This window comes from Colobus angolensis, unplaced genomic scaffold, assembly GCF_000951035.1.
Source record: "Colobus angolensis palliatus isolate OR3802 unplaced genomic scaffold, Cang.pa_1.0 Scaffold14, whole genome shotgun sequence".
In the NCBI taxonomy this organism is placed as follows: domain Eukaryota; kingdom Metazoa; phylum Chordata; class Mammalia; order Primates; family Cercopithecidae; genus Colobus; species Colobus angolensis.
The window spans coordinates 17,090,797-17,101,559 of NW_012114488.1; the positions used below are offsets into that span (position 1 = coordinate 17,090,797).

Here is a 10,763-nt window from a genome sequence, read left to right on the forward strand (position 1 = left end):
GCTACTCGGGAGGCTGAGGCAGGAGAATGGCGTGAACCCAGGAGGCGGAGGTTGCAGTGAGCTGAGATCTCGCCACTGCACTCCAGCCTGGGCGACAGAGCAAGACTCTGTTTCAAAAAAACAAAACAAAACAAAACATTAAGTCCTCTATATCCCAACATTTCTTATGTCATTTTCAACATTTTATTCTGCAATTTAGGTGTCTTGATTTGGTCTCTAAACTGCCCATCTAAAATCTTGTTAGCCTATTTGTAGCAAAATTACTTGGGGTATTTGTGTAGATTCAGTTTCAATAAACACAAAGACTAAATGTACCACTCCTCTAATTTGGGGGTCTGCAAACTTTTTCTGGAAGGTGACAGTAAATATTTTAGGTTTTATGGGGCATGCTGTATCTGACATAATTACATAACTCTGCTGTTGTAGCCTGGAAGCAGCTGTAAGCAATACTTAAGTGAACGGGCATGACTGAGTTAAAATAAAACTTCATTTACAAAAATAGGCAACAAGAAGGATTTGGTCCATGGATAGCAGTTTGCCAATCTCTGCTCTAATTAATTAGACTTCTTTCTCCATCATCATCTGGAATAGAAAAGTTTTTTTTTTTTTTAAGCTGATGGATAATTAAAATCAAAATAGTGATAGCCTAAGAGTATCTTAGGAGAATAAGAAATATTTACTGTGTAATTTGCATATCCCATCTCCCAAATCTCAAATTCAATCTAAACAAGGTTTTAAACAAACTTCAACAGAGCTATAAAACAGAAAAACTTGGCATGTGAGCAAGAAAATTTATGTTTATAAAAATTTTCATATTTTCTTATTCCTGGAACATCTCAAGTTTTGTATCACTATCATTAACTCAAACTGTTTCCTTCCAGTCTTTCTTTGCTTCTTTCTAAATTTTACTGCATCTTTCTTATCCCATCTCCACAAAACCACAAAACAAACTAAACAAAACTCAGTCACAGAAAGTGTTAAATTACCTATTCTCATGGAAAAAAAAAAGTCACAAGGATGTACTCAGCCTCAGAAATTAGACTTTCAGAATTTATCCTAAGGAAAAACTTCAAAATGTACATGAAGATTCAGATACTAAGATGTGAGGTGAGTATGACTAACAATAGTGAAAAAAATGAAGATACTCTAAATTTTCAAAAATAGGGAAATAAGTAAATTATGTTATATCTGTATAATAGCTCTGTGGCTCTGTAGCAAATGCTGCTTGCTGCCTGATTTTGTAAATAAAGTTTTATTAGAATACACCACAGCCATTTAGAATGGTCTATGGCTGCTTCTGCTATAGACAGAGTTCAGTAGTAGCAACAGACACCCTACAACCCTCAAAACCTAAAATATGTACTATCTGGTTCTTTATAGAAAAAGTTTGCTAACCTCAGCAACAGGAGATGTTTAAGTGTATTTCCTAGCATAAGAAAATGTTTATGATGTATTTATAGTCAGATGAAAATTAGTTATAAAATAACATAGTACATGAGACCAGGTGATAGCCGATTGTTTTATATATATATTTATTTATTATAAATATATATATATTTTGCCTTAAAGGCAAAACAAAGCATAATATGTAACAGTTTCCTTTCATTTTCTCCTTTTATTTGTAAATAATACTTAGGAGTTTCACATTTATTCATGCCATTTTATTTCTTCAAATATACAGAACTTTATCCAGAATCATTGGCTTTAAATGATTAATCCCACATTACTAAGAGAAACTATATCCCTGAAATAATACCAGATGTTTCAAAAGTCTACTTTATTCATACATTTGTCTAATGTATTTTTGTATATATAGTGCTCGGTATAGTTGGTTCCTTTATTCATAAATGTAGTCATGATTTCTCTACTCAAGTAATTTGTGGAGACCCAATGTTCAGGGCTAAACCACAGGCTGCTTATAAAACAGCCACTGACTTCATGGACTTTACAGTCTACTTGGAGAAAATGATGAATAAATAGGCAATTACAGTAAGGTATGACAGGTGGTCAATAAGTACAAAATCCTATGGCTATATCCACAAGTATCTAACTCAGACTTGTGAGCATCCAGGAAGGCTTATCAGAGGAAGTGACTTTTGAGCTGATATCTGAACTATGAATCAGATTAAGCCAAGCAAATGAAGAAGAATGTTTTCAGTATGTACAGAAACCTGACAGCAAGAGAAACATGGCATCTGGGAATAGGAAAAGTGTAGGTGGGATGAAACAAGCAGTGCAATGAAGAGAAAGAAAAGGAGTATGAGGTCGGGCGCAGTGGCTCAAGCCTGTAATTCCAGCACTTTGGGAGGTCGAGGCGGGTGGATCACGAGGTCAGGAGATGAAGATCATCCTGGCTAACACAGTGAAACCCCGACTCTACTGAAAAAAAAAAAAATACAAAAAATGAGCCGGGCGTGCTGGGGAGCGCCTGTAGTTCCAGCTACTTGGGAGGCTGAGGCAGGAGACTGGCGTGAATCCGGGAGGCAGAGCTTGCAGTGAGCCAAGATCGTGCCACTGCACTCCAGCCTGGGCGACAGAGCGAGACTCGGGCTCAAACAAAAAAAAAGAGTATGAGAGAGAGGAACAGTGTGTGTGTGTGTGTGTGTGTGTGTGTGTGTGTGTGTGTGCACATGCATGTACTAATGACCTGTATAGATTCGCATTTTATAAAATTCTCCGTGGACACATTGTGGGGACACTGGCAACAGAACTACAGAAAGGAAAATCCGTTTAGGAGGCTGCTGGAGGAATTCAGTCGAGATGTCAGTGGAGGTGGAGAAAAGGTCAAGGATATCGGGAGTTGAATCAAGAGGCTATGGTAACTGGAATTTGAGAGTAGGATAAGGCAAAAGGAATCAAAGATGACTCTTACATTTTTGGCTTAGGCAACCAGATGGATGATAATATCATTCAAAGAAAACTGTAAAAGAGGGGCAGGTTGACTTCTGCTTTGCATTTATAGAATTTTACATGTCTATAGAATTTCCAAATGGATATTTAAATGAAACACATATAGATATGGAGCTTAAGAAAGAGATCTGGGCTAGAGAAGAAGATAGATTTGCCAGTATGAGCAACAATTGGGTAAGATTTCTCAGGGAGAATGGATATACAAGAGAAGGGACCTAAGCAAGAATCCTGAGGAATACTGATATTTAAGAGAGACAGTGAGTATTTTGATTTACGTGAGATGTGAGAGACAGAGCCCTGAGTGGGCTACCAGGCAAGAAGGGGAGGCTAATAGTAAAAATTTGATAATATAAGCCTATTAGCCATGGAACCAGTGTTCCAAGGATCCAGTAGAAATATAAGAGACAGGCAAGTAACAAGAGGCTGGATCAGAGATTGCAGGCAGGATGTAGATAAAAGTACATAGGACTGAAAAGAGGCATTTACAAAATTGCTGAGTAAGGACCTTTCAATATCTGTTCCTCCATAAAAGCAACAAGAACACTGGCAAAAACTGTCAAAAGCAACTTTTTCAGAACTCTGGAAATTAAAGGTTTGCAACAATCCAAGGAGTATTTATTCAGGAACACCAGATGAATGCTAAAACAGCAAGCTTTGTGGCATTTAACTTGTTCTAATCTGATCCCTCCCTCTGCAGCTACAAAACAGTTTTGAAAATAAAAGCCTTGCATCCACAGCAGCTGTAAAAACTAGCAGCCAGGCAGTCACTGGACGAGCCGGAACCCATGTGGAGCTTCTCCAAAGCCGTAGCTACCCTCAGAAAACTGCCACTGTTGGACTTGTCTGGCAGCTTGCTGAACAACACTCCATTCCCAGCATTGCCTTTGTTTGATTTGACTAAGGGCTCACTCTACATGAAGAGCCCTATATGCCGCAGGGTCATTGTGGAAAACAATCAACAGCAATTATTTAACACTGTAGCTGCATGGAGGAATTTTACCAGCTGGGTCTAACCAGAGGCTGACCAAAAAATTCAAAAGTACAAACTGAGGAATGGAGGAATGAAATGTCCACCAGGGACTTGGAAAAACTTTGATACAGTCAAGGGAATTTAGAAGGCCATAAGCATGTGTAGGGCTATGTACATGCCCAGGAAAGACCTCAGATGACTAATATTTTGCCTCTTGTTGATCTCGAGGCTCTACCCCAACATACTCACAGAGCCCCTCAGCAAAAGCTGAGAAAAGAGGCATTTAAAGCAATCTCTGGACAACCATTAACTGACCACTATGCTAGCTGAGCAGAGACTTCAAAGAATAGGGACTATACAAAAATTAGCCCATGAAAATCACTAAAGAAATAAACCACAGCAACAACAAAAACAAACTGGGGGGGGGGGGTTGGGAGGAATCTAACTTCCAGAAATGATACATAATTTAAAATGTCTGGTTTTCAACAAAAATAAAATTATAAAACATACAAACAGGAAAATATGGCGCCATATATATATATATACATACACACACACACACACACAGATACATATATATATATACATATATAAAAGCAGACAACAGAAACTGTTCATGAAGAAGCCAAGATGTCAGACTTACTGGACAAAGATTTTAAGCCAGCTATTATTAGTATTTTAAAAAACTAAAGGAAACCATGTCAAGAGAGTTAAAGGAGAGTATGAGACCAACATCTTACCAAATAGAGAATACCAATGAAGAGATAGAAATTATAAAAAAGAACCAAATGGAAATTCCAGAGTTGAAAAGTTCAATAACTAAAATGAAAAATTTACAAGAGGGGGTGTGATACTATGATAAAAGAAGAAAAATATATTTGGTCTTTGCCCTGTTCCTGGTACACAGCTCCTAAAACGTTTGGACTCTTTTAAGTGTTAAATGTTTATCTGTGTACCAATGAGAAGACTGGTAGCTGGGGGCTCCTGGATAGCCTCAGGTAGGGCAGAAGTGCAGGGAGCCTAGGGACTCCATTTGTGGCTGGTGTCTGAAGTGAGCAGTACTATCAGACAGAACCCTTACCCTGTAGGGTATGCATTAGTAGTAACTAGTGTCAGAATTGAATAGAATTGTAGAGCACCCACAGTTGATGTCGGAGAACCAAGAATTTGTTACTGTAAAACTGATGCACAGGATGTCTTTTTCAAATTGGGTGGCCTCTAAGAAGGCTTTCAACTGAGTCTAGTAGAAATTTTGATGGATTTAAATCTCACTTCCTCCTTATAAAGTATTTTCTTTCTCCTTATAAACAATGAAGATACGTATAATGTCCTAACATCTCCCCTTTATGTAAGGGAACTAGAAGGGAATCAATTAACCTATTTACACCAGAGATTGCAATTTTTTGTGTGTGAAAAATCAGACTTTGGTGATGACCTTGAGCAGTAGCATATAAAGAACTCCCACAAGCTTAGCAGCCCAATAATGGAACACTAGGCATAAATGGGTTAAGGGTCAACCTCCAAACTGAACAACAGTAATTTTATGATTAATATAATTCTTTTAAGGTATGTCAGAAATCTGATGAAATGCTGTATCCAAAGTTCATAAGCAATTTAATCTGCAATTATTGTTACAGAAAGTAAATCAGCAATTCTCTTGATTTTCAATGACTATCAAACTATATGGGTACTGCTCAAAGGCACACACCATGGTATAACTTTTTCTAAAATGCTCAGTGTTAAAAAACAAAGCTTCTAATAGTAGTTTCAAGCACAAATCTCCAAGAAAATGTGCACCTTTCAGACTAAATGTCATAAAAGTAACTAGTACTATTAATCTTAGTGAAAAATAAAATTCTGGCTTGTAAGACAAATACTTTTTAGTTTCAGATAATGTAGCCAGAATGGTCACACACATTAATTTTTGTGGTATTTTAACTGAAACCTAAATAAACCAAAGTCTCAAAAAAAAATTCTGATTATGACATTAAAATTCATCTCAGACAATTTAAAGCAATATTAAAAGTTAAGATAAACTTACTGTCTGGTCAAATTTGTATATAAATATCTAAATCCTCCTTCAAATGCAAATAAATAAAATACTATGGGTAATCAACATTATATGCAAGTCTAGTAAATTATTCAACCATATTTTATGGTAGCTGAATACTGAAGGACCTTAAGCTTTTACCTGTCTAAAAGAAAGTTGAAAAGACAACGCACAGATTGAAAAAAATTGTGAATTGTATATTTGATAAGGGACTTGTATCTAGAACAAACAACTCTTACAACTCAATAATAAAAAGACAATACAATTTAAAAATGGACAGAGACTTCTGGTTCAAAAACGGTGGTATAGAAGTAAGCTGGCTTCACTCACTGCCACAGAAAACCAAAACCACATATACAGTGCTGACACGATCATGAGCAATATCCCAGAACTCAAATATGAGAAGGAGACAGTTCCCAAGACCACAAAGAAGTGAAAACACTCTGAGCAAAAGAAAGCAAATTAGACTTTCATAATCATAGTGCCCCTCCCCTCAATCTGTCCAGCACCAAGCATGCATTTCCCAACTCAGAGTTGCTAAACTAGAGAAAGTATAACTGAGGTGGACAACTGGCTTCTCCACCATCTTAGGTTTGTTGGCAACAGCCCTGTCCCTGTCCTAATAATCGGGAGCAGTGGAAATACCTCAGGGAGAAATATCCCTGAAAACAGCCAGAAATAAAGAGAGGAGGTGGGAGGTGGGACTACTATCCCTAGTCCTGGAAACTCTGCTTTGTAACTCAGCCAAAAGAGATGCCAGGTTGGAGTGGGTGTTCAGCAGTATCACACTGTAAGAGGTTCATTTCACAGCTTCATTGGACATGAATCTCTACCCAGCCTTCACACACTACCAGGATATCCCCTTTGGGACCTCCCTCATTCAGGATGGGCAGCATTCTGATTGTTTACTAGAATGTATGCAAAACTGGGCTTAAGGCACTACCTAGTGCTGAAAAGGAGGCAGCAACCTAGCAGATTTAAGAATAAAAAAAAAAAGAAAACAGGTAAATTTCAAAGAATCTCTAAGCAAGCATATTCAATAAAAACCAAAACAAGCCAGACAGAGAAGACTAGAATAAATAAGTAATCTTTGAATGTAAAGACACAGATGTATATCCACAAAAAACAACCAAAAACAGGGAACCATGACCGCAGACAAACCAAGGAACCAGTGACTGACCCTAAAAAGATGGTGACATGAGCTTTCTGACCAAGAATTCAAAATACCAGGTATAAGGAAATTCAATAACCTACAAGACAACGCAGAAGAATAACTAATAAATTTATCAGAGAAATTTAGCAAGGAGATCGAAATAATACCAAAAAAATCAAACAGAAATCAAAACTGAGAAACACATTTGGTGAACAGAAAAATTCATTAGATGCTCTCAACAGCACGATGGAAACTCAATAACCTACAAGACAACACAGAAAAGTAATACAGAAATTTACTAGAGAAATTTAAAAAGGAGAGTGAAATAATACAAAGAAAACAAACAGAAATTGAAACTGAGAAATATATTTGGTGAACTGAAAAATTCATGAGAGTCTCTCAATCACAGGATATATGAAACAAAAAAAAGTCAGTGAGCTCAAAGACAGGCTATCTGAAAATACATGAGGAGAAAAAAGAAAAAAAACAATGAAAAGGAATGAAGGTTGCCTTTAATACATAGAAAATTACCTCTAAAGACAAAATCGAAGAAATTTATTGGTATTTAAGAGCAAGTGCTCTTGTTAAGTAAGGGCAAGGGGTAAAGCTTATTTCAAGAAATAACAGAAAAAAATCCCAAACTTGAGAAAAAGATAAATATCCAGGTACAGGAATAAAGGTGAGGCAACACCAAATAGATCTGACACAAATAAGACTACTCACAAGTTATATAATAATCGAACACTCAAAGGTCAAGGACAAAGAAAGCAGCAAGAGAAAAGAAGTAAATGATGTATACAAGTGCTCTAACTTGTCTGGCAACAGACAGCTTAACAGAAACTATAAAGGCCAGGAGAGTAGAACGCTGTCTTCAACATGCTTTAAAAAAATGCCATTTAAGAATAAAGTATTGAGCAATGCTATCTTTCAAATATAAAAAAGAGGGTTTTTGTTTTGTCTTTTCATTTTTTAAAACTACTTTTCTAGTGATGGGATCACACTATGTTGACCAGGCTGGTTGTGAACTCCTGAGCTCAAGCAATCCTCCCATCTGTGCCTCCCAAAGTGCTGGGATTATAGGTGTGAGCCATTGTGCCCAGCCAAATATATAGTCTTTCCCAGACAAACTTAAGCTAAGAGAATTCACCACTACCAGAACCATCTTACAAAAAATGCTCATGGGAGTTCTTCCACCAGACAGAAAAAAACACTAACTTACAAAAAGAAAGCTTGTAAAGCTATAAAAACCACTGGTAAAATTAAGTACACAAACAAACCAGAATACTCTATTACTGTAATTTGTGGTGTACAATCCATTTGTAACTCTAGTTGGTATGAAGTCCAAAAGACAAATCTACCAAAGACAATAATACTTACAGCAACCTTAAGAGAGAGGCAATTTAAAAATATAAAAGTAACACAACATAGTGTCAAAATGTAGGGGAGGGTGGTGGAGTTATAGTAAAGAGGATTTCTCAGTTTCTCGAGAGGGGCTTCCCAGACCCTGCTCCCGCCCTGGGCCTGGACTGGAAGTGGCGCAGCTGGCAGGCACTGGGGCTCAGTCGGACATGGGCAAGAAGCCCAAGAAGCACAAGTTGGACAAACACCTCTATGAGGAGTATGTAGAGAAGCCCTTGAAGCTGGTCCTCAGCGTAGGAGGGAACGAAGCCACCGAACTCTCCATGAGCAGCTCAGGGCACGACTCCAGCCTCTTTGAAGACAAAAAACGATCATGACAAACACAAGGACAGAAAGCGGAAAAAGAGAAAGGAAGGAGAGAAGCAGGTTCCAGGGGAAGAAAAGGGGAGAAAATGTAAGAGTTAAGGAAGATAAAAAGAAGTGAGATCAAGACCAGGTGGAGAATGAGGCGGAAAAAGACCTCCAGTGTCACGCCCCTGTGAGATTAGACTTGCCGCATGAGAAGCCTCTCACAAGCACTTTAGCCAAACAAGAACAGACACCCCTTCAAGAAGCTTTGAATCAACTGGCGAGACAATTGCAGAGAAAAGATTCAACTGCTTTCTTTTCATTTCCTGTGACCGATTTTACTGCTCCTGGTTACTTCATGATCATTAAACGCCCAGTGGATTTTAATGAAAGAAAAAAAGAAAAGATCAAGAACAATGACTACGGAATAGAAGCAAGATGTCCGAATAGGAACAGCTCCAGTCTCCAGCTCCCAGCGCCAGCGCCACAGAAGACGGGTGATTTCTGCATTTTCAACTGAGGCACCAGGTTCATCTCACTAGGGAGTGCTGGACAATCGGTGCTGGTCAGCTGTTGCAGCCCGACCAGTGAAAGCCGAAGCAGGGAGAGGCATTGCCTCACCTGGGAAGCACAAGGGGGAAGGGAATCCCTTTTCCTAGCCTGGGGAACTGAGACACACAATACCTGGAAAATCGGGTAACTCCCACTCCAATACTGCGCTTTACCAAGGGTCTTAGCAAAGGGCACACCAGGAGATTATATCCCACACCTGGCCGGGAGGGTCCCACGTCCGGGGAGCCTCCCTCCTTGCTAGCACAGCAGTCTACGATCTAACGGCAAGGCAGCAGCGAGGCTGGAGGAGGGGCGCCTGCCATTGCTGAGGCTTAAGTAGGTAAACAAAGCCGCTGGGAAGTTCGAACTGGGTGGAGCCCACAGCAGCTCAAGGAGGCATGCCTGTCTCTGTAGACTCCACCTCTGGGGACAGGGCACAGCTAAACAACAACAACAACAAAAGCAGCAGAAACCTCTGGAGACGCAAATGACCCTGACAGCTTTGAAGAGAGCAGTGGATCTCCCAACACGGAGGCTGAGATCTGAGAATGGACAGACTGCCTGCTGCTCAAGTGAGTCCCCGATCCCTGAGTAGCCTAACTGGCAGACATCCCCAACTAGGGGTAGACCAACACCCCACACCTCACACGACGGGGTACACCCCTGAGACGAAGACTCCAAAACAAGAATCAGACAGGTACACTCGCTGTTCGGCAATATTCTATCTTCTGCAGCCTCTGTTGCTGATATCCAGGCAAACAGGGTCTGGAGTGGACCTCAAGCAATCTCCAACAGACCTACAGCTAAGGGTCCTGACTGTTAGAAGAAAAACTAACAAACAGGAAGGACATCCACACCAAAACCCCATCAGTACATCACCATCATCAAAGAACAAAGGCAGATAAAACCATAAGATGGGGAAAAAGCAGGGCAGAAAAGCTGGAAATTCAAAAGGTAAGAGCGCATCTCTGCCTCCAAAGGAACGCAGCTCATTGCCAGCAATGGATCAAAGCTGGACGGAGAATGACTTTGACGAATTGAGAGAAGAAGGCTTCAGTCCATCAAACTTCTCAGAGCTAAAGGAGGAATTACATACCCAGCGCAAAGAAACTAAGAATCTTGAAAAAAGAATGGAAGAATGGATAACTAGAATAATCAATACAGAGAAGGCCATAAACAAACTGACAGAGATAAAAACCACAACATGAGAAATACCTGACAAATGCACAAGCTTCAGTAACCGACTTGAGCCAACTGGAAGAAAGAGTATCAGCGATTGAGGATCAAATGAATGAAATGAAGCGAGAAGAGAAGTCTAAAGAAAAAAGAGGAAAAAGAAATGAACAAAGCCTGCAAGAAGTATGGGATTATGTAAAAAGACCAAATCTCCATCTGATTGGGGTGCCTGAAAGTGAGGGGGA

At 39.3% G+C, this 10,763-nt stretch overlaps 1 protein-coding gene and 1 pseudogene across 3 annotated transcripts in view; one reads left to right on the forward strand and one right to left on the reverse strand.

Moving 5' to 3' along the window:
• The window catches only part of REV3L (REV3-like, polymerase (DNA directed), zeta, catalytic subunit), a 185,017-nt gene that overhangs the window by 116,508 nt on the left and 57,746 nt on the right, over nt 1-10,763 (reverse strand). The gene's annotated exons all lie outside the window — the stretch shown is intronic.
• LOC105506789 overlaps nt 8,652-10,763 on the forward strand; it is an 8,016-nt pseudogene continuing 5,904 nt past the window's right edge.